The 23,250-nt window shown below is 47.7% G+C and overlaps 1 protein-coding gene across 13 annotated transcripts in view; it reads right to left on the bottom strand.

Annotated features, from left to right (window-relative positions):
- The window catches only part of SHROOM1 (shroom family member 1), a 32,964-nt gene extending 9,997 nt beyond the window's left edge, over positions 1 to 22,967 (bottom strand). Inside the window, exons 1-5 of one of the 13 annotated variants that reach the window (XM_054079836.1) lie at positions 22,898 to 22,967; positions 22,256 to 22,511; positions 9,395 to 9,513; positions 7,673 to 8,148; positions 7,453 to 7,577 (exon numbers count right to left, since the gene is read on the bottom strand). The gene's annotated coding sequence lies outside the window, so the exon portion shown is untranslated. The other 12 variants (XM_054079834.1, XM_054079837.1, XM_054079835.1 and 9 more) reach the window with 12 other exon arrangements.
- Positions 22,968 to 23,250: the final 283 nt, after the last annotated feature.

The following is a 23,250-nucleotide window of genomic DNA, read 5'->3' as shown; positions in this document are numbered from 1 at the left end:
CTGCAAAACGTCACAGGCCAGAATCAAAACTAGTTTTCTGCCTAGAAATAAATCTGAGTAGTTGAAAATCCCAGCCCGGATGCTGCCTAATTCTGGAGGGCCTTAAATACAACACACACCTGGGTGGCTGAGGTTTCGAAACGATGTAGAACTGTGCTTCCAAAAATGCTCACAAGCATGCACAGATGCCTATCTCCCCATCAGATAAACACAGCCACGATCTAAACAGAGTGATGCCTTGCAGCTACAGGACCACAATGACACCACACAAGCATGGCCCAAACCCCACCAGCGCCTCTACATTCCCTTTCAGAAGATTTCACACGGAAATATGAACCCACGGACAGCTGGACACATCAGTGCCCATGGACAACCGAACCGAACAAAGCAGTGCCCAGACTGACCCAGAAGAATTATCAAATAGGAAGAAAACATCATCATAACTGGTGTTATCAGCCTCATCCCCCTCTTTAAAGGCTTTCATTGTTTCTCAGAGAAACAAGAACCAAATTGCACTCAATTTCACAAACATGATGAAAATGATTTGTCGTTGAAGTGGGCTTCCATGTCATTCCCATCCATGCTCAAAAAATACACATCTTGGAAAGCCTTTCCCAGAGGCTTATAGAAAGTGGCTTGATGAGAGATTGCTGAATTATTTTGATGAGAGATTCTGCTGTCAGTAACAGATCACAGATTTTAAAAGACAGCCAGACGTTTTATGGCCGATGCCAAGAACTGCTCTGCAAACACAGCAAATGCACTAGAAAATGCACTGGCTTGGAGTTCATGTACAACAAATACATAATTCTTGCAGAGGCTAGAAACCGCCTGTGATTATCAGCAGCACTTGATATTTACTCTCCAATCATTCCATGCGATGGCTGCAGGTTCAGTTTACCAAGCGAGATCTCTGCATGCCGCCTGTTCAACAGGCCAACAGAAGACACACAGAGGGCAGTCGCATGCGATCAGTGTGAACCTCTCAACCTCCTCTTCCAGCTTCAAACCCCTCTAAACATCCTCACGGGCAGATGACACCCCAAGGAAAGGGCAACCTGAACAGGTGCCAGCCAGTGACCCGATTTAGTAATTCTCATCTAAATGAGTTCTAAAGACTGATCAGATACTAAAAGAAAGCAAGCAGCCCTGAAAACCATAGTCAGCAAAATGCTCTGTGTGACACCTTCTGAGGAGATGCAAACAGTTTCCATATTACACATCCCTTTAATCTGCCATTCCCAACACCATCCTTCGGCAGCGGGGGCTCATAAAGCTGGCAGAGAGAGAAGTTCCAGGGGTGATACTGCTGCTTAATCAAAAACCTTCCCTTTCCTGCCTTGTTCCGGAGACAGTTCTGGTATCATTCACTTTGAGCCAAAGGAAGAGATGGATAGGAGCCAAAATACACAAGTTAATCTATAAAGAGAACCTGGACTTGGAGGGGGCACAGTAAATAAATTAACTAGTTTCTGGGAAATGAAAGCAGCCAAACACTGCACAGTGGGAACTTGTGCTGGGGTTTTTTTTGAATTTGAGTCAGCAAGAAGCTGAGTCCAAGAGGCCCAGAGGAGTTCCCTCTCTTTAGAGATGATCTAAAATGCAACTGTGAAATTTAATTATCTATCCCTGACTAACAGGGGCACATAAGAAACATGAAGCATCCACAGCTGCTGACATTGTCCACCCTGTTCACCACAGTCTACAGAAGAATTTAAACAAACAAAACCCTTGTTTTTTTCTGAAGCTACACAGAAAGCAAAGCAGCTGAGAAAACACCTGCGCTGACACTGAATGCAGAACCAGACTGTAGCGCAGTTGCTGTTGCAGCCCTGCTACAAGATCCAATGGAACAGGCTGCACCTGGAAGCCTGGCCCCCGCCGCGGGCTGCGCACAGGACCAAACCACGGGAGCCACATTTCACGAGAGAACCACAAGGCAGATTCCTCTGTCATTCTTATCTCTGGCTTTTTAGGGAAAGTTTTGTTCCAGTGGAACTTCCCCAAGCAGCTCCATTGACTCAACCTCAGGGTTGCTATTAATAGACCAAGCCAAGGCTTTGTCTGGGATGTGCTGGCACTGTTCCACTGGATTTAACAGAGCTACCCTGATTTACAGCCCGAGTTTGGCTCCAACTTTTCACAGCTATGTGCAGAATTTAAATAACAGTTGTGCTTTGGTTTATGTATATGACAGAACTCTCGGTTTCCTATACCAGTATCCCTTTCCCCCCATTATTTCAAGCTACCCGTTTGTGATCCACAGCAAGGTCTGCAACAGAGTGAAGAATCTTTGCCTCAGTTTTTTATGATGATATCAGAAATAATAGGAAACATAACTTCAATACCTTAGAAGGTCAAGGTAAGAACATCCAACTTGAAATAGCCACAGCAAGCACCGAGTCCCTGTTAGCACCAGGAGGAGGAGAACACTGCAGCTCACAGGACGTTCCCTCCTCCGTCTGCTCCCCTGTGCAGTCTCTCCTGACGCCCGTGGGAAGCTGCCTGCAGCTTTCCTTCTGCTCCACAGAGAAGTGCCAGAGGACCTCCCGCTGCCCCGGGTGCCTCCGGCCCCGCTCTTGCCATGGCTTGCATTTTACATACCTGTTTGCTTAAGACCAAGTTGGCAATGTCACATTCTTGAAGTGACTGAAAAATTATAAGAACTGAAGTAATATACTGTTCTCCAGAAGTCTCTGCTAAAATTTAAACAGGATACCGAAACACACCTGTTTCTTTCCAGGAAGATGCTTCCTAAACTGTGGGAGCAGAAAGGTTGATCTCAATGAAGAACGATGTGAAAGCTGCCTTCTCTTCCACAGGGAAGAGAAAAACATTACTGTACTTAAAACTCAACTGATGTTAACAATGATGTTATTGTCCTTCCCAGCTGGCAGGTGGTAGAGCACCCTCATACACTGCTTGAGATCTTAGAAATGCTCCAGCAAGGCCGTAATACAACTCGCACATTCCAGGCAGGCTCACAACATTTTAATTGTGAACCTTTGCAAGCAAAAAGAAAAATGTTAGATTAAAGGTATATTAGAACCAAAAGCACCAGAAGATGAAGGGAAGCATATTAACAGTGTGCCCCTCCATGCTCAAGGAGGAAATAAAGCCAAAACCAACATATTAAGAGCCAAAGTTTTGTTGGCTTTTTTGGTGATTGTTTTTTGAAAAAGGCTAACCTGACTTCCATCCACTTATTTATTGCATTTACTCCAGTATTACCCAGGAAACTCCACACCAGAACAGTCTGCAAATATAAAACGCACATCTTTGCTCTATAGACCTGACAAATGTGACAGAAGAGATGAACAAAAGCAAGAAACAGGGTCTCCATAGGGAACAGGACTTGTCTAGTGCTTCACATCAGGCTGATGGCTGAGGAAGAACAACACTCAGATGACACAAGACATTGCGTGCACAAGGCTGGGCTGTCCCTGAGCTAAGATAATGATATCTTACGGCTCAAACCAAGATTTGTTCCATGTTTCCATCATCATCATCGATAAAAAATAGCAGCGGCAAGACAGTGCCAGGAAATTCACACTATTACAGCCCATGCTGTATGTTTTCTCAGCTCAGGTACCAGTGCTGAACATTGAAATTCCTTGTTCACCCAAACATCCTGCAAATCCAGTCCCCGAGCACTCAGCGCAGGTTCAAGTCCTGCTGAAGTCTGCAGCTCCTCACAGACCGCTGTTAAAATACCAGTCACCACCTCAACCTCTTAATTCTAGGCAAAGGTGGTGGTATTGCACAATCTTGAATTCCCTGCAACCAGCTTAGTGGGTCAAAGCCTCCCGTCTGTGCTAAACCAGCTCTGTCCAGAGAGCAATCGGGGACTGTAGACTGCAGTCAATTAACCAGTTACCCCTCCTTTAATGGCAAGCTTTCTTCTACTGACAGTTTATTCTTGTTTTACCTCATTTAAATTGCATTAGGTGCTGCTGACTAATCCATATCTTGCCTATACTGTTACATACAACGCTTGCCCTAAGTGTCACCCATGTGAAACACAGGGATTTTCTTTATCAAGCCTCTGATTTATCCTCAACAACCCAGCAAAAGCAGCCCCTGGCATTGACCACAGCCATGCAGGACGTTTGCATACTTGTTCGCGGTTCCCTTAAAGACCACCAACACGACATTTCCATCAGAGAAGTAAGAGCAAATGTTTTCCTTAGACATAAAGAGAGTTTAATCCTCCTTTTTGAGACTGGGTTATTGGTGTTTATGGGTGAGAAATCTTAGTTTTGGAAAGCCAAACAGGATTTCTCCTCCACAACACCCTTTAGACGAAGGCAACACCCTGCTAACTTGCTGGCATGTGGAAAACTCCAGCGATCTACTTCTGTAAAACTGCTCTTTTTAAACAAATGGCTCCATGGAAATAAGGAGGAAAACACAGCTATTAATCCATATCAAACTATAATATGCAACGGTTCTCCGAGCAACGAGAACGATAAGTGTGCGAAATGCAAAGCAAAGACCATGACGAACCTCCCAGTGTTACGGCATGTACATGTTAGTGAATGACCTGTTTCTTATCAAAGGGTAAACACCTGATGCAAATATTAGCTGAAATTCTTCAGATTCCAATCAGTTGCAGAGCCTGCAGCGTCTGACCCATCCACTTCACCAACCGTGGGATCTAACTGCTACCAAAATATCACCTGCGAGGCTCTTGCTTCAGCAGCCTTGGGCTGCCTGAGGGAAACCAGAGCAGCAGACACCCTGGGGGAGGTAAGTTCTGAGCCCCTGGTACCACCAACGCTTTCGGTTGACGATACAGCACAGGTTCACAGGTTCTCCTGGTCAGAAACCTATGCACACAGACAAAAGGGATGCATTCGCAGCAATTCTCTCCCTGAGACACAAGATGCCTGGAAATAAAAGCTGCTCCTTTGACCAGACTTTGAAATATCCAGAAACTCTAGATAAATGTCTGAAGTCTTCAAATTCCATCACTTCCACACAACTGCTGAAAGGGTGAGAGTCATAGAAGGATACCTCATCCAAGACAGCGTGGCTGTCTGATCACCTTTGTACCCGATACCTCTGAAAGGCACTTTTTTTTATAAGTACCTCCCCACTTTACTTTTCTTCCTAGCCCATAATCGACAATTCTATCCCCAATGATTTTTAGCTTTCGGAAGGCAAACATACCAGATGCCACCCTCTTTAGGAGATTGGAAAACACACAATTGGGCAGCGAATCCTTTGCAATCTTCCCAGAGCAGAAGGACAGCATGGCCAAGCCGGCACCCCCAGGTTCTCCCAGACAATAGGAGAGGACAGTGATCAGCTTCTGCTAACTGGAAAATCTGGTGACACCGAACACAGGTGAGGAGGAGGCAGAGCATGAGAGAGAGAAAGCAGAGGTGTGGCAATGGAACTTCACCCAAAAAACCCACCCCTTGTTTATCTTACAAACTTTAAACACAGACTGTCACTCCCAGCAGAACTAGTTGCCACACCATAAAACCATTCTAGAGTCCTACAACAGGAACAGATCACCGCGCTGTTGCCTCCCAAGAACTTCTTCTAACTACAAATTAGTTTTTTAATAACTTACTGTCCCCAATAAAGCACGTCCATTCTTTCGTAGCACACCGCCAGTCGAAAATGTAATTGGCAAACAATATTAGCACTTCCATTTTCTTACATACAAATTAATGATTATGAATTAACTACCTTCATATTTTAAAAAGCCATTAGCTCTTTAGCTTTCTTTCTTTGACATAAGAAAAACTATTCCTTTTCAGAGTATATCTCTTTCCAGATGTTAATGAGGTAGTGCCTGCCTTTGCGCTGAGGGAGACAGCGGTGTCACATCCTGTTCCTAAAGAACATCCCACTGAAATAAGAGAAAAACACCACTTATACACAAGATATCACATACCGGCCTGGTCTGTTCCTTTGGCAAATATTGCATTGAAGTATATTCCCCTATCTTTTATTTGGGCAGAATTCATAAACATTTATTCTTAATCTCACTGAACATTATCACTGGTTTCCATAACAAACAACGAGAAACTGCATTAGTAGTCAAAATAGTCTGGAAATATCTCTTGGTTATGTTAGTACAGGATTAACAATGGGGCGCAAGTTGTCCACAATCACAGGCAGAAATTAAACACTCGCTCTGCAAACAGCATTCAGACACGCTGCAAACTGACAGATGTTGGAGGAAAATGACTGGGGAAAGCATGAATTCTTTCATTCTAGGAAAAAGCAGAGCCTCGAGCAATAACGGGAGAGACTTTGCAGACCCTGCTGAGGGCAGGGCAGCTCCTGCACCGACAGCGGGAGAGTCACACAAGGGGAGAAGAGGGAGTTTCGTTTAGGGCACCGTCTGCTTAGTTGGTAAATGAGAGCCTGAGAGGCTCCCTGTCCATACCACTCCGTGCCCGTCAGTCCCTTCCCGAACAGAAAGGTGTCTGTTTTTCAGGTCCAGCTTTCCACATTCAATCCGTTCTATGGAAACTTCATGTTCCCAAATCACTCGTCCATAACCTGCGTTTCATCATCAGCCTCACCACTTCAACACTGCCTGTGCCGGAGGATTGGTATGTGCCTTTGTACCAAGGTAACCATTCCCTGTGTAAAAACATCTCACTGCCAGACCTCTTTCCTCCTCTATTTAACATGGACCTAGATTTTATCTTTTCTGCAAAAAGCCCACACAATCTGCATATCCTCGGGTAGAGCAGAACTCCTGCACTTGTGAGACCGATGGTCACAGCAGAGGTGACGCACTCAACTGGTCATGTCCCCGACCAGTGTGACAGTGGTCTCTTAAGCATTATAACACCAGTAATTCTAGCATTTTAAAGATACCTTTTCTGGCATAAACTAAGCCCTGCCGTTGTTCACTTATTTGGCTACATTCACGCATTTCACTGTCACCTTACACATGCAGAGATACAGAGAGAAGCCCTGAAGTTCAGGCTGCCTTGTGTAACCCCATGTGCCCAAGGCTGTTTGCAACCCTCTGTTAAACATTTCAAAATGTGGTTTTAATATTTTCCAAGATATATCCTGCTCCTTCATCTGTTTTCCTGCTGACTGTACAGAAGGGTGCCTCTGGATGGGAACAGATGGACTTTGGCAGCAGATGCTCTGGAAGAAACCCAAGAGCCAAGTTAGTCCTTGGTAGGGAGAAAGGATCCATGAAAACACAGCCCTTCATTTACCAGCATCAGTTTCTTCTCCTGACACCTCCGCTCGCTCATGCCTGGGTCTGTTCCTACTAGAGCTACTGCGAACAAGATATGAGCAACACAGTGTAACCAGAACGTTATTTCCATTCTTTGCTTGTATAAAGCAAATATATGGATAGGCATCAACCCAGCAACTGCTGAATTATGGAGAGGCAATATATACCAGATACAGCCATCCGAAATGCATACACCACCCCCACAAAGTGGCACTCGGCTCAGTTACCTCGAGAGCTGTACGCACGTCCACAGGAAGCAGAGCCAGACCGGATTGTCTACCGTCAGTTTTCTCTTTAGAAAACAAAAGCTAATGCTTTGGGTCCACATCCCAGCTACATCCACAGAAAAGATCTGGAAGCGAGTGGAAAAGAAATTGCAAACATCAGAACCTGAAGTGTTTCCAATGCAACTCGTTCCGTGTTGGAGGCGATTCCGCAGTCTCTCACCTGGCCCCACCACACCACCGGGATGGCTCGGAGACAGCGGCGGCTCCACACGCACCACAAGCGTCAAAGCTGCACAAGTGAGTTCCACATGCAAGCTCTGCCTCACTGATGGAAACTGCCCTTTGGTTTATTACATTCCGTCGTGCACAGCGTTACAGTAGCAGTGGAAAAGGAAGAAAAGCAAACAGCGAGCTCGGCTATTTCATTATCTCACCAGTCAATTATTAACCATGGTGCTGTTTCTGCCCAGCCGTTGGGCAGCAGCCACGACTCCCATGTGGGCACAACTGAAAAATTCCATGTAGATGCTGTCAAGGCCACAGCAGAGAGAGCCAGCAAGGTCCTTCATCCTCCAAACCCTGCTCCCACGCATCCCACCAGGATGGCATCACCAGAAGATAATCCTTCACTCTGCCACACCTTGTCCTCCACTGTCCCCACCTGAGGCCATACCACGCTGGCTGAGAGCCCTTGCTCTGGGGTAGACAAGAAGCACTACGAGACGAAAGCTAATGAAATGTAACTGGAAGCAAGTTAAGCCAATAAAGTACCTAGATTTAATTTTCTTGAAGAATTATGTACTACTTTCAGAGGGGGAGAGGAAGAGTATGATAGAAGTTAATACTGTTCAAGGAAACACTGAAGCTACGTTTTATGTGCTGCAGGTTTTTGGGTGGTTTTGGAGGTTCTTTTTTTACTTTTCTTGGTTGGATTTCTTTTAAGCATTTTGTTCACAAAACAGCACAGAAGGCACACAGATTGAGGCTTTCATCTATTCTGCATGACTCAATCAATTCAAGCCTCTACTATAAATTCTTTCCTGCCTCCAAATATGTGATGGAGCCTGATACTACATTTTATAACATCCTTATCCGGTGAGATGAATTCCCGCTGGTTTCCAGCTGGACTTAAAAAATAAGCCGATTTTATGCCACTATTTTTTTCCCCAAACTAAGCTGCCAACTAGATAATGCCGTGCAGGCAACAGCTCTCTGATTTGTGCTTATGTATCGTCTCTTAAGAGAAAAACAGCGATTCCATGTTTCCTACAAAAATAACCTGCTCACTTGTGGCTACGTTCAGTTTTTACATGGTGGCAAGGAACATACTATTCCCCAGCGGGACACACATCCAGCCTGTGGTTTTATCCTGGCTTCACCACACTCTCCAGCCAGGAGATGCCAAAGCCACTGCAAGGAGCTCAGAACCCATCCCTGGTTTACTGCACAGCAGCAGCAGGAGAGGACAGGGTTCATTTTGTTGGGAAAATCTCAACCCCACATCTCCTGTGCATAAGGAGAAGACAGGAACCTCCGGAAAAGAGTTTGCTGATGATGCATTTAACCCGTGTCTGAGGTTTGTCTGCGAGCAACCATTTGGGCTCCTCTACAAAATTCTGTACACAAATAGGCCAACTCTAAGCCTCATTTTTTTTTCCACCAGCACACGATGCGATCAGTACCTCCCCGAGCACAGAGAAGGGTTCCCGGGAAGTTACTCAGTAACTAACTCAGTGTTTAGTCATCGCATTTAAAACTGTTTTCACAAAGCAGCGCCTCGGTATCTGGTCGAGGCAAGTGTTCTGCGACAGTAGGCAAGGAGACCGCTTCCAATGGCCCGAGAAACAAGAAGGGAAAAATCTCGCACTGCATGATGCCAGTTTGGAAGGAAAAACACAAACCTGAGCAGGAACTTCTGGCAGGGCAGGAGCAAAGCTCTCACCTGGGGACAGAGCCGGCGATGCTGGCTGCGCCGTCTCCACACAGGAGGTGTTGGGCACTTCTATTGTAACGGTGCAGGTCTGCCAAGATGACTGATCAGACAGAAATCTGACCTTAGTCCTACAGGAATAATAAAGGTTCAGACATACCACAAGAAAAAATAGAGAAAGCCAAAGTAATCTTTTTTTCCCCTTTATGCCTCAGAAGGCCAATGCTCCAGCGCCTGCCTCTCCTGGGCACAGTGAGCTGAGTAATGCTGGAGAGCTCAGTTTAGCTTCAGGATTTGCCACAGATCTTTGTAAGGTCTGGTCCTTGTATTAGAATGAGCTTTTTAAAGACGTTTGAACACATAAAAACAGACAGCGCCCAGTCTTTTCCAGACGCAGCCCAGCATCCACCTTCAGTCTACGGACCACTCTGGACTAGAGCTGCATAGGCATTAAAGTTCAAGCATCATTAAATGAAGTGTCTCTCGTGCGCTCATGGGGGGTAAAAATCACTCTTCTTGCCACACTGCTATGAGAACAAATCCATTAAAAACAGTGAGACTGGGAAACAGACACAACCTCCCTCCTAAGCTGAGGGTGTTGCGAGCCTCTGTGGGGGGAGAGGGCAGCAACAGCTCAGAGCAAACAAACCACGGGAAATTTTGCAGCAGGGTACAAAGCCCCAAGAAGAGGCCGACAGCTCTGCCGGCACAGCGCCACTCCACCGGGACCCGAACCTGCCGTGGCTTCCACAGCACCTCACAGGGACGCACAGCATGGTGGATATCACGATGGCAGTCACTAATGATAAAGCTATTTCCAAATATAAATCACACGCCTCTAAACACTCCCATCCTCTACAGTCCACAGCTCTGATGATTTGTCTCATGGCAAGCTGTGCCCAGGCAGGATCAAGCCGCCCCGTGCGCCTGCTGAGCCCCCAGCACGCGAAACGCTGTGCAGAGCTCCTGGGGAGCAGGGTAGAGCTCCAGCTGTCACAGGAACTCCCTGTTTTACAAGTATCCACAATCAGATCTTCCCACTGCCTTTGCAGGAAGTGCTGTAGATTTGGGCTCAATAACTGCCCTTTGCTCTGTCCTCGGATTCAGCCGCAGCCCAGCTGCCCGGGGGCAGCTCAACGAACGCGCCCCCGAGAGACGGGGGTTAACCACAGCCCTGCCCCGACGTCAGTGCAATAACACGCTTAATGACTAATAATGATTGAACCAGATGTGATGGAGAGACCTCGGAAGAGAGTTTACAGCTGCTCTTGGCAATTAAATGCAAGACAACACATAAGAATAGATGAATATGATACAAACGCGGCAGAAAGCTTACACTCGTGTCAGGCACAAGCACACCAACCATTCATTCATCACCACTAGGGAGCAACTAAGCATTCTGGATCTACAAGTCACAGAAAAAGCACGGCAGTAGCTTTGTTATCTATAAGCCTACACGGTAACAACAATAAACAGGGCCAAGAGTGAAAACAACTAAAGGTTTTGTAAAAAACAACCAAGCTAAGGTTATTTTATCTGCCCTTGGGTTCCTAAACGTTTACAGTGCGTTTGTATTTTGTTTTCAAACTCTTCCTCACAACCAGAAATAGTGATACAGATGGCAGATTTCCTCACTGAAAGCTCAGGCTTCCAGGGAATCCTTGTTTTTTTACAGCTACTGCTTTCAGAGGTGCATAAAATCTGACACAACGGAGAGGTCAGCAGCTGCCATCGGTGTGCCTTTCACTTCTGGGCACTGCTGCAGCCAATGCACAAAATCCCTTGGAAGCAGAAAAGCAACACCCAGGATAGGGGGCCAAAACTTGCCTCTTAAAGCTACTTAACCGATCTGCTTAACCTGCTCATCATGAGGATGTGTTCTGCACTGGCGTGTGGCTCCAGAAGGGAAAGACCCAGAACTCTGGTTAAAACATAGAAAACACAGGCAATCAATAACAAGCAAGGGAGATGGCAGCTCGCTGGTCACTGGCACTTGTGTCCTGCCACCACCCTCCCACCACCTGCACCGCACCGAAAGCACAGAAACATTCATGGACTGTAGGGACATCAGATATACCTCATACAGAAACAATTTCTTACATCTGTGGCAGCAGTCGCTCACGCAGCCCCAAAGACACGCCGTCAGTCCCTGGTTACTCAGCCGGGTCCTTGAGGCAGCAGTTTGAAGTACAAACCACAGCTGCTCGGTGCTGCGTTGGCTGCTCCCCGCACATAAAGCCACGGGCAGGGCTGCTCCCTGCCTTCCCAGCCTTCTTTACAAGGTGTTGGAAAGCAAAATGCAAAGGAGGAAGCAACACAAACAGCAAACGCGACCCATAAAAACCTCCCGTCCCCCAGGGGACTATTACCTTTCAATGCTATTTTCATTACTTGGCATCAGCTGGGATACAGATGGCTGCTCCGAGTTATTGGCTTCAAAAACTAGGTCACTGGTGGCACAGATATAAAGTAAAAATAAAAATCCTGGTGTCCATACCAGAACCATCCGAGCAACAGCAGCCTTACAGACAAAATAATATCCCTGAGAGGTGTCATCAGTCCCAGGCTTCACAGATGCAGCTATCCAACCAAACCAGCTAGCAGGGCAGGGACTGAGACAGCGGTATCAGAGATGTTTGTTATTTTTTCACCAGAATCCATCAGTTCCCACAAGAGTTAAACCTTCCACATGACATTACGGCAAACAATCCATATTTTTTAGCATTTCCTATTATTTAGTTAATTGCTTTATAGCAGAAGGGTAGCACAAAGCCACTCCTACTATTTTAAGTCACACTGATGGACCGCGGATCAAAGACAGGTCCTTGTGTTCCTTCAGTTCCTGATCTGATACAACATGTTCTGCAGCCAAAGCCACTCAGCGCAGCATCCTTTGCTCACGCTCCTTGCAAGGCCGGCTTCCCAATTCACAGGAACAGAAGCAGTTGCTCGGAGCAGGGCTCCTGCGGCAGCGTGCAGCAGAAACGAGGAGCTGTGAGCTGGGGAAAGCACAGCTGCTGAGAATTACCTTGGGCTGGTATTGCTGCCAAACAGCAGAGCCCCGCTTTTAGCCACCGAAATCTTCACTGGGAGTTTTGGCTGAGTAACAGGTTGCGGAGTTTGTCCCTGGTTAATTATATAATGGTAGATCGTTAGGTGAAAATGATCAAATCGGGTTTGAAAGGCTCATTAAAAAAGTAAAACAAGCTGAACACAGTTTCCAGCTGAAACCACATTCAGCACACAAACACTGCGCCACCAGTGTCTGAGGTCCTTGAACCCACAGAAGAATCTTTAGAGGACACCGTATCACGCAATACTGAGACTTTTCTGTTTCTGAACCAAAAGGCTGTGCCAGCCCGGATGAGGGGTTTGAGTGTTACCCTTTAGTATTGTTTCTCAAACCAGCGGAACTCCATCTCGCATGGCTCACAGCTCAACGGAGATCCCTTAGCCTCCAAGGGGAATCTGCTCAAACCATTTACACGGAAACACAGCTGGGTCCATGCTGCTGAAAGGGGGGAGATCGCCTTCAGCCCTCTTCTTCCCATCCCTTTCCATCCCACCCCGACACTGCCTGCGCCAGCTGTGCTGCAGTTCCAGCACTTGTTGGACTCGGCTGCAGAGCTGATCCCTTTGCTAAGCTGTCAGAGGCTGTTCCGGGTTTTATTTGGTTTTCTGCTGGTTTTTGAGCTGAAGGAGTTCCCAGAGGCGAGTGTCAAGGCAACTCCAGGGCAGAGGAGCAGCGCAGGACAGCCGTGTTTCAGCAGCACTGAGCTGTGCCAGCAGCTTGTGCTGCAGCACAGAAATTCATCCCAAGGCAGCTCCTGCACTCCCAGCGTTAGGGCTGCACGAGGCTTCCTTCACTACAAGGAGCCTGGGTGCAAAACACAGCCAGCATCCGGGCTCGTCTCTCCAAGCTGCGATAGCCGAGCTGGCGGCAGAGGCTGTGCCCTCGGCGCTGCCGTACCCGGGATGGACGAGTACCCAGCACTCAGCCAGCAGAGCCTCGCCAGAAACTCCCTTTGAGGCCAACACCGATTCCACTCGCATCTATGGCAAAATCCATCTTTATATAGGCTAAACATAAGTAAATCAAAGAATAAATAGGCCATTCCCTTTCAGGGCTGCATCCTTGTGAGAAGTTGCGCACCTTCTTGTCACAGATGATTCTAATCCTAGAATTTAAATGCCACTTGTCGCTACATGTAAAAGATTTGTTCAGCAAGCCAACTAAAAAAGAGCAGCACAGGATGCTAATGAACAACTCCCAAAGAAATGGTGATGTATTTGGTTCGCTTTCAAGCACTGTAAAACGTGAGAGAAGTGAGAAGAGCGGGACCTGATGGTTCCCCTGGGACGAAGGTCGGGCTGAAGAGCAGAAGAGCAGCTGCTGCCGGCTTCTGCCAGCAGGGATGCGCTCCCGTCCTCCTGCATTTGGGAATATAAATAAATAAGGAGGGCTCCAGATCGATCCAGTTACACGGCAGCGGCAGGCGCGCTGCCTTCTCTCACCACGTTCAGTACAATGGTGGCTTTGTTACCCAGAGGCTAAATAAATAACGTGGCCATTAGATGTCATCAAGAACAGGAGCATTACGTGATTCAGTTCCAGATCCAGAGCAGCGCAGCTCAGCCGTCCAGCGCACAGCGAGGGAAGGCACGGGCTCTGCCAGCAGCGCGTTCTGTACGGGCACAACTCACAGGGTCAGCAGAGACACAGAACGTGAAGGGCTGGGCACCAAGTACAGCTCAGTTCACAATAACGACTGATAACAGGTTTTTTTCCTTATATGATTTCTTCCCCTGCAGTGGAGCGAATAAATGTATAAACCCAGCAGGAGCTGAACTCATCTCTTGGATGTAGCTTAAAAAAAACCATCAGCCTGTCTCAGAACTCAACTTGAACACATGTATTTTCACAAATAAAGGCAATATTATTCTAATAAGCAAACACTAAAAAGAGTCTCAGAGGTCTCCAAGCAAACCTGGCTCATTAATCACATAACCACAATTCTTTGGTAAGCAAGAATTTGGCCAGCAGGCTGGAAATGCCAGTTAATCATTTAAATTCCAGAGTCTCCCCAAACTTCAGAAGGCATTGGGACAACAGAATAATATACAAAGCCATTTTACACTTAAGACTACTATTTTAGGAAGCATACATTTTCTTTTCTATTAATCTTTTCTGCTAACGAGGCCCTTAGTCTGCAAGCTAAGCACAATGGAAATTTCCTGACAGCTTTTAAGAGAGTTTTCAGCATGGAAAAAACTTGGAACAAGCTTCAAGATGTTTTTCATGTGGTAAAGCTGTGAGAAGTTATCAATAGAAAATAGGAACCGCAGGTGTCTGTTCTAGAAGTTCCTACAAGCCAATATACAAGATGCTACCATTGATGTCTGCGTTTTCAACCTCATTTAATGTATCAACAGCAGCAATCTTCCTTGCTGCACAGTGTGAAATTCTATCAGTCTTGCCTAATGACCCACAATTCACTAACAAATCCCACAAACTTGGAAAGGGTTTCTTATGTATCAGCAAATCCTTCTTGTTTTACCAGTCCCTTTTGTATAACTTAGGCAAAATTCCTTGTGACATCTATATCAGTATATATAAAGACGCTTTAAACTCAATGTTTCTCAGGTGCAGCACTGACAGAAGCTATTCAACAGACCGAATTCGGGCTATAGAGCAATCCAGCCACACTTACGCAGCAAATTAGGGGCAAAAGTGGAACGAGAACAAGTCTCCTGCTGTCCCGTTCCCCGCTTTATGGGCTGGACTTGCTCTCCTGGGTTAGATAATCATGCAACAGGCCAGCATTCCAGGTGCATTTTCAGACATCAGTTCAGGTTTTGGTCTCTGACCCTTAAGCCCAAGACAACATCAGGCTCACATTTCATTAGCACGTTAGCAGAGATGGAACGACCCCTCTGAAACGCCTCCCAGGGTGCCTCTGAAACAGAAGCAATCCTAAAACCCACACCACTCACCATGGGCTTTAATGTGGATTTCAGCGTCTCCTCTGTATTAGTGCCCGAGATCTTCCATGGGGAAAGGGAGAGCATCTGGTGTGCAAGGAAGGGATCAACGTGTCCCAGAGTCACTCTCACCCCTGTAACTTGGTTATGGCTCTGCATCTGTCCGATACGTGGGGCTCCTCTGCCCCATATGGAAAATGCCACACGGCCAAAAAAGCAGCTGAGCTTCCCAAGGAACAGATGCTGCTTATGGAGAAGGCCATATTTTCCAGCAAAACAACTTATTTCAGTCAAGGGTTTGCAGGGAATTCTCAGGAGATTGGGACTGGAAAGTGGAAATTTCACACTGGTAGAAGCGTCAGAGAAGCGAACCTGCCAGGAACACCTTTTTGGCATCGTCCTCCATAGATATTTTGAGCTTGATGACTGAATTGGCTAAGTAAGAATTGCTTCAGTTCATATGAATATCACTTTTATTCAGCCTAGAAGTACAAGGTGGTGTTCTACACCAAATAAAAGCTTCTAGTTCCACCCCAAATGAAGTATTTCTATTTTAAGGTATTCAGGACACACAAACCCCACCAAACTGCAGATTCCACCAGGAGGGTAACTGAACAGCACGGAGCCCAGCAAGACAGACGCTCTGCTTGTATTAGACAAAACTACGAATTGTACGAGCTCAGCTGATGTTAAGCTGCAAGGAGCCCCGAATGTATAAATCCCTCTGCAATGTGGAATATGCACATACGGCTGCCATGGGGAATCGGCATGGATAACCGCCTTTCAGCTTCGACGAAACAAACATTCCTGACACAAGCCAAGCTGTTACTGCCCGAGATTCACAGTTAACATTTGGGGGAGTGAGGAATTTCAGCTCCCTGAGATCCCAAGAAGAGAAGGCTCTGAGGAGAGCTCATAGCGACCTGAAGGGGCTACAAGAAAGCTGAGGAGAGGCTGTTTACAAAGGCTTGTGGGGACAGGACGAGGGGCAGCCTGATCCAGTGGACACCTGAACAGCAGAAAGATACTCTTTTCAAATGCTGATCCCCCTCCTCACCCATTCTTGAAGCCAGAAGCCTGCACAGTAACAGGACAGGTGCAGAGAAGCCCATGATTCAAGCAATAATCTCACATAGCCCCATGCATGGAATGCAGCACCAAGAATAGAATCCCAAAGAGGAGAAATATCATTTAATATTTGGGATAGAAAATGGACAGCTTTGTTCATTCTACAAAGGTCCTGTGTGTATCAGCACTGCTTCACGTTTAATACAATCATAGAATAGTTTGGGTTGAAAGGGACCTTAAAGCCCATCCAGTCCCACCCCTGCCATGGGCAGGGACACCTACCACGGGATCAGGGGCTCCAAGCCCCATCCAACCTGGCCTGGAACCCCTCCAGGGATGGGGCAGCCACCCCTGCTCTGGGCAGCCTGGGTCAGGGCCTCCCCACCCTCATGGTGAAGAAATTCCTCCTTATGTTCAGTCTAAATCTGCCCCTCTCCAGTTTGTACCCACTGCTCCTCGTCCCATCCCCACAAGCCTTTGTGAACAGCCCCTCCTCAGCTTTCCTGGAGCCCCTTCAGCTACTGGAAGGTCACTATAAGGTCTCCTGCTATAAGGTTTCCTGCTACGGGTACTTCTTAGATGAATGCTTATCGTATATTCCAGCTAGAGATTTGTTCACGGGGTTAGGGCATTCTTTTTTTAAACCATCAGATGAAGCGTTCCAGCTGTTTAAAAGCAAGTATTGGGATAATACACTGTCTTCTCCAGGTTAAAAAAAGTCCTGACAGTCCTTTATGAAGGAGCAGCTCGCGTCCCTTAGAGCTCAGCCTGAAAAGCTGGCAAGGAACAGAGACTGCACCGAGTACCCAGCCATGATTTATCTGTCAAACTGAAGCAATTTGAATGTAGCACTGAAGTGAAATCCCTGAACAGTCACTTTGCATAAACGCAGTAGAGACTCGATGTATTACAGTTGCCAGGCAGTCAATCCACAGCTTACAAGGCTATTCCTGGAATTTCTTTTGGAAGTGCAGCATCCTCCACAGCCAGGGAGGCCAAAGCCCCTCTCAGCTGTGCTCTCACCCCTGTGCAGCCGGGACCACAGGCTGGAAGAGCGGAGAGTTAGAATCGGGGGAAGTAGAGTAGAGTAAAAGTGTGTTGGGGCTGGGTGGTAGGCAGAGGAAAACTACTAAGGCTGTCCTAGCAAGGAGGCTTGAAATAGGAGCCAGGAAAGGAAATGAATTGGGGGCACAAAAAAAAACCCCAGAAATGCTGATTTGGAGGAGGATAAAGAGAATGAGAAAGCAGGCTGGAGTCTTTGTTCACCCGAGCTCGCCGTTCTGGTCATCACTAAAAGCGACCACCCCAGGATCTCACCCCAGAAGGAGGAAATCACAGCTCGGAAAGCTGAACAAATATCAGCTCCTCAGACTGCCCGAGTCTGATAGACTTCACTCCAGGATGCTTAATGGCCTGGCTAAAGCAGCCCCAGGAGCGTTCCCGTCTGTCTCCGAGCACTGGTGGAAGCTGGACACATCACAGAAGATGGGGAAAAAAGGCAATGCCTGTCCGAAGAGGGTGAGCTGGAAAGGATAGAGGGGAAAGAGAAAGAAAGCACCTGGTCAGCTTAACTGTGATTAGACCTCATTTGCTGTCAACAAGTCCACATTTTTAAGTATCCTGTTAACTCGCAGTCACTTGTGATCAGTTCATTTGATCATTTACAATCACTCCCTTTGCATATTTTCTGCACTTTGTTCGTTGTGTGAAGCCCTTCTGAGCTCAAACACTACAGATTCCTCTACCGCAGTTTGAAGGTATTCATTCTTGGACCACCTTCTGTCACTCCTCATCATTCTGTGAGGGCTTTCAGCATCGGATACGCGATGCCTTTGGGAAGAGCCCAAGGCTGGTGGCAGATCCCCAGGCTCACTCGGCCAGCAGGGCCCCCAACACACAGGCACGGGGCACAAGCAGCGTGTGCTTTACCCTTACCCCCCGAACCAAGTCCTGTGCTGACAGCAAGGCAGATCATTCACAGAACGATGCATAACCATGACAGCATGCACGGGCACCTCGTTAATCTGCATATGAAACACTTATAAACCTCACCGAGACACCGAGTCTACACCCACACATGCACACACAGCATGAAATGTAAATTCTGTGACACTATGAGGATGCACCGGACTGTATTTGGGCATAACTTCCAAGTGTCTGGTTCCTGTTCTGGCTTGTACAACCATCAGAACAGGAAAGCCTCTGCATCATCATCCTTAGCGTTGCTCTGACCGATTTCACTTCCAGCTCGTGCTGTCAGATGTTCTGTCTCACACCTCAGCACCCAGCATTATTTCATCACGAAAACTAAAATCACCGAGCCATAAAATCATCATCTTCCCAATAGCGAAGGATCCTCCGGGCAATGAGAAAGTGCACTTGTCAGATTATTTATGGAATATTTCAATAAATGTGTTCACTTTTAAAGACACACATAATTCGACACAACAAGGTTAAGTTCTGTCATTATCCTTAAAGTTTAAGGCCAACTGAAGCAAATGGCACCTTAATATCGATTTTACTGTTTTGAATCAAACCTAAATCACACCCAAAGAAACGGGCAGGAAATAGGCAAAGCAATTAACTCTTTACATACGCTTGACCTAAATACATCCCTTGTTAAAAGAAAAGTTGATGTTTGCCCTCTCTGGTCTGAGTGTGAACCTGGGAGCCGGGCAGGCAGTGCAGGGAACTCGCTGCTCCCAGAACCAGCTCCTCGCACTCGCCCAGCGCTCCCAGCACATGGAAACCTGGCTCGCCGGGATGTTCTGCAAGATACCTGCAGAAACAGTGAGCCGATGATACCAAAAAGATGAAAACCTAGATAACAGAAATCAGAGGGAATTTTTCAAAGAATAAAGTTTACAAAACGTATTCAAATTTTACATCAATTATATTTCTAATAGTTTTTGCCTTTGCAAATAAATTAAACCTTCATTTTAATAACTAAGATTAGGAAAACAAAGAAGAATTAGCCATGATTAGGTCTTTTTCTGCTCTCCCCTTTGCATTTTGTTCACTCTGTATTAAATCCCACCCGTACAAAGCTATGTTACAACACCACCAGCAGAACTCCTATTCCCACCCTTCCATTACTTCACAAATCCACTCGCCCTGTTTTAAGCCAGCAAATCTCCTGCCGAGGCACCGCAGTGGCTCGGCCAGTGCCCAGCGCCAAGCTGGCCACGGCCAAGCAGAGCCGGCCACGATGGGGACAATCCAGCTGAACATCTGAGGCACAGGCAGCCCGGCCACAAGCAGAAGATCTGGGAGACTCCAGTATGCCGAGCACAGAATCTTTATAGACATTTAAGTTATTAAAGCCTAAAATCAAGGCATGTGCATTTTCCAGAGACTTATTAATTGGCCAGACTTGGGAAGGTATCAGAGGGAACAACAAAAAAGCACATCCCTGATGCAAATTCATGCAAACCAAAATCTAGTTCCTTTCTCCAAAGCGTGGGAAACAGTGACAGGTCAGCAGGACTGAAAACAGGCAAGGCTTCTTTTGTTTTTTTTTCCCCTTCTTAGAAACACAAGATTCATTTGGTTCCCATTTTCCCAAAACTCGGGGCAAAGCAACCAACCCGAATGCTGGTTCTCAGCTGAACACCTCCAGCACCGCCAGGATGGGGAGGTGAATGCGTTCCACTTGGAAGCACTGAACACCCGGTAGCATCAACAGTTATGGTCACTCATCCCTCAGCTTTGAGCCACGCGCGGAGGCTGTGTCCGGGCTGAGGTCAGGGACCATCCACAGCCCCTGGGCTGCCCGGGTTTGCTCAGCAGCCCCTGCGCAGCCCCTCTGGGCCACATCCTGACCTTCTGTTGGGCCATGGCTGGACGAGGCGCTCACCCTCCGCAGTTGGCCCTGAGCAGCCCTGGCGGTGCCAGCCTGGCCCTCCGCACGCTGGGACTCGCGCCTCAGCACTAAATAAAGCCAAACAAGAGGCATCGGAGTGCACAAAACCCTCTGCGGCAAATTCATAAATAAATACGTTTGCATATTCTCTCCCCCTTTGTAAATGGATGGAAAATCTTACGTGGTTCCCTCCCTCCCACGCTTGTCCTGTCACCTCCCCTAATTATCCCACCTGGATTTCTACCTTCTAAACGCGCACAGAAATTGTTTTTCAAGTTTGAACTTTAATATTTTCTCCCGGATTTCCATGCTGTGGCGCTCACCGTTGGAGATGTCTCCACTCGTTGGACACATCACGAATATTTTGCCAAAACCCTCTAGAGTTAGGTTTGGAATTCTTTGGGATACACTTCATCAAAGTACATTCAGTTTCTACTCCACACCCCTTCATCCTTGACATTAAACGCTGCTAAGGAGACTCTTCTTCCCGAGAGAACAATCCTATTAACAGTTCTCCGCACCACAGCACAGAGGGGTCCGGGCAGTTACTGCCCCTGCGGTTTCCGCAAGAAATAATTATATCTCTCAGGTCTTTCATAGAAAGATTAAAGCCCCTCCTGCTAAAAACAGCATAAATAAACCACATCGCTACACATCAAAACCGCCCCAGAGCTCCGCTTGCACCCATTTCAGCCCACGGTGAATGCCTTCTCCACTGAAACGACGCCAGGCTCGACAAAGTCATTTTGCAGACCTTTTCCCGGCGGCTCTCAGCCCGTCCCCCCCCGCTGTCTCCCCGCTGTCCCCACGGCCCCCCCCGACCCGCTGCGCCCGCGAACGGGGGCGCCCCCACGCGGCCCCCCGGGGGCACCACACGGGGTGCCCGAGCACCTCGGGGGCTGACGGAGCCGCCGCCGCCGCCCTTCCCCAGTGTTTCCCCGGGCCGGGGGTGCCGGGGGTGCCCTCACACAGCTCCCCGAGAGCCCCCGGCGTCCCTCACACGGGGTGTCCGAGCATCTCGGGGGCTGACGGAGCCGCAGCCGCCTCCCACCGCCCTTCCCCCGCGCCGGGGCGCCCCGGAGCCCCCCCGGGGGTCACTCACCCGCGGAGGGGAGCGGAGCCGTTGTTCCCGCGTCCCGGTGCTCGCGGAACTCCACGCGGCTCCGCTGCAGCAGCAGCAGCACCACCTCCTCCTCCGCCCCCCTCTCCCCTCCCCCGGGTCCATCCAACCCGGCCTGGAACCCCTCCAGGGATGGGGCAGCCACAGCTTCCCTGGGCAGCCCATTCCAGGGCCTCCCCACCCTCAGAGTGAAGAAATTCCTCCTTATGTCCACTCTAACTCTGCCCCTCTCCAGTTTATACCCGTTACCCCTCATCCCATCCCCACAAGCCTTTGGGAACAGCCCCTCTCCAGCTTTCCTGGAGCCCCTTCAAGTACTGGAAGGTCGAATGTAATCCTGAAATTTCTTTTCCTGCAATTTTAAGAAGCGTTTTCCTCGCTAAGCTCACATAAGAACTTGCGTCTGCAGCAGATCTCATAGCGATGCAACATAAACAAGACCCCAACGAGACAAAACCCCACGGTTCCCCAACTCCCACCCTACGGCTCCAGCTGAACCCCGCGCAGAGAGGCTGCAAGAAGGGCCAGAACTGTGCTGCAGCCTCAAACTGCGCCGGGGCACCCTTAGATTAGATAAAAGGAAAAATCTCTTCACCAAAGGGGTTCTCGGGCACAGGCAGAGGCTGCCCAGGGGGGTGATGGAGTCCCCATCCCTGGAGGGGTTTAACAGTCGGGCAGAGGTGCTCAGGGAAATGGTTTAGCAGTGGACAGGTACAATTGGGCTCTACGATCTCAAAGGTCTTTTCCAACCAAGTAATTCTATGGTTTTTTTTTATTTGGGAGCAATAAAAACATTTCTGAGAAAAAAAACCAAGCCCACATCTGCTATGCAGCAACTTACCCACCCCGTGCGCTGTCTCCAGGGAGGCTGGAGGTAGCAGCAGCAGGCTCGCCAGTGCCACAAGTTTTATTCTTCAGGGCTTTCTTTGCTCTCTAGGTTGGAAACAAGAGCTTGCCAGGCAGGAAAACACACCGTGAAGGCTGGAAGTGGTAATAACAGCCACCAGCACACCAAGGCGAGAGGAAGAACATCCAACATCAGAGCCTGGGTTCCCAGCTTTTAAAAAAGTTTGTTCCAGATGTTTTCTTTCTCCCTTCTGAAAAAAAAGGAAGGGGAGAGAACTGCAATCCTGCCCACGTATTTATGAATAGGAGGAGAAGAGGAAAAAAAACAACTGAGTTCCACCTACCCCTTTATATCTTTTCACTGGGTTTGTCTAGATACCCACAGCGTCTAAAATATACCTGGGTGCAAGATCACACAAATCACAGTGAGCCTAAATTAACTACAAAACACCCCCAAAAGCAGCAGATCGCTGTCTCCAGCCTCCCTCCTAACCAAGAAGCACAGCTGTGACTGCCCCACAACTTTATCCTGAGTGCACAGCTGGGGATGGGTCATTCGGCTCACAGGACAGGTGAAAACTATTCCAGTAACACAAGGGAAAAAGCCAGAAGGCGAGGAGGAAAAGGCAAAACCCACCTCAGATAGCAGAAGCCCTGGATTAAATGTGTTCTGACACTTGACCTTAAAGCCACATTTTATGATGCATGTATAGCACCTCCCCGTAACAGGAATAGCACGCGGAAAAGACAGCTTGTTCATTAACTTCAGAAGTTTTATTTCAATAAAAATTTAACTATATTAAAAGACTGCCTCATGACATGGGCAGTCATATTTGTACACGCACACAAAAGCCTCCCTAAAATGGCTTTTCAAAGACCCATGTGAAAGAAGTTAATGTCACAGACTTCACTGTTTGCAGACAGTGCACGCCACAACCCCGACTCGTGCCCTTTCACTGGAGCTCTGCAGGCAGAAATAATGGAACTGGG

Source organism: Cuculus canorus, chromosome 14 (genome assembly GCF_017976375.1).
Source record: "Cuculus canorus isolate bCucCan1 chromosome 14, bCucCan1.pri, whole genome shotgun sequence".
Classification (NCBI taxonomy): Eukaryota; Metazoa; Chordata; class Aves; order Cuculiformes; family Cuculidae; genus Cuculus; species Cuculus canorus.
The sequence above is the reverse complement of the archived record's forward strand: the minus strand, read 5'-3'. Positions and strand labels throughout refer to the sequence as shown.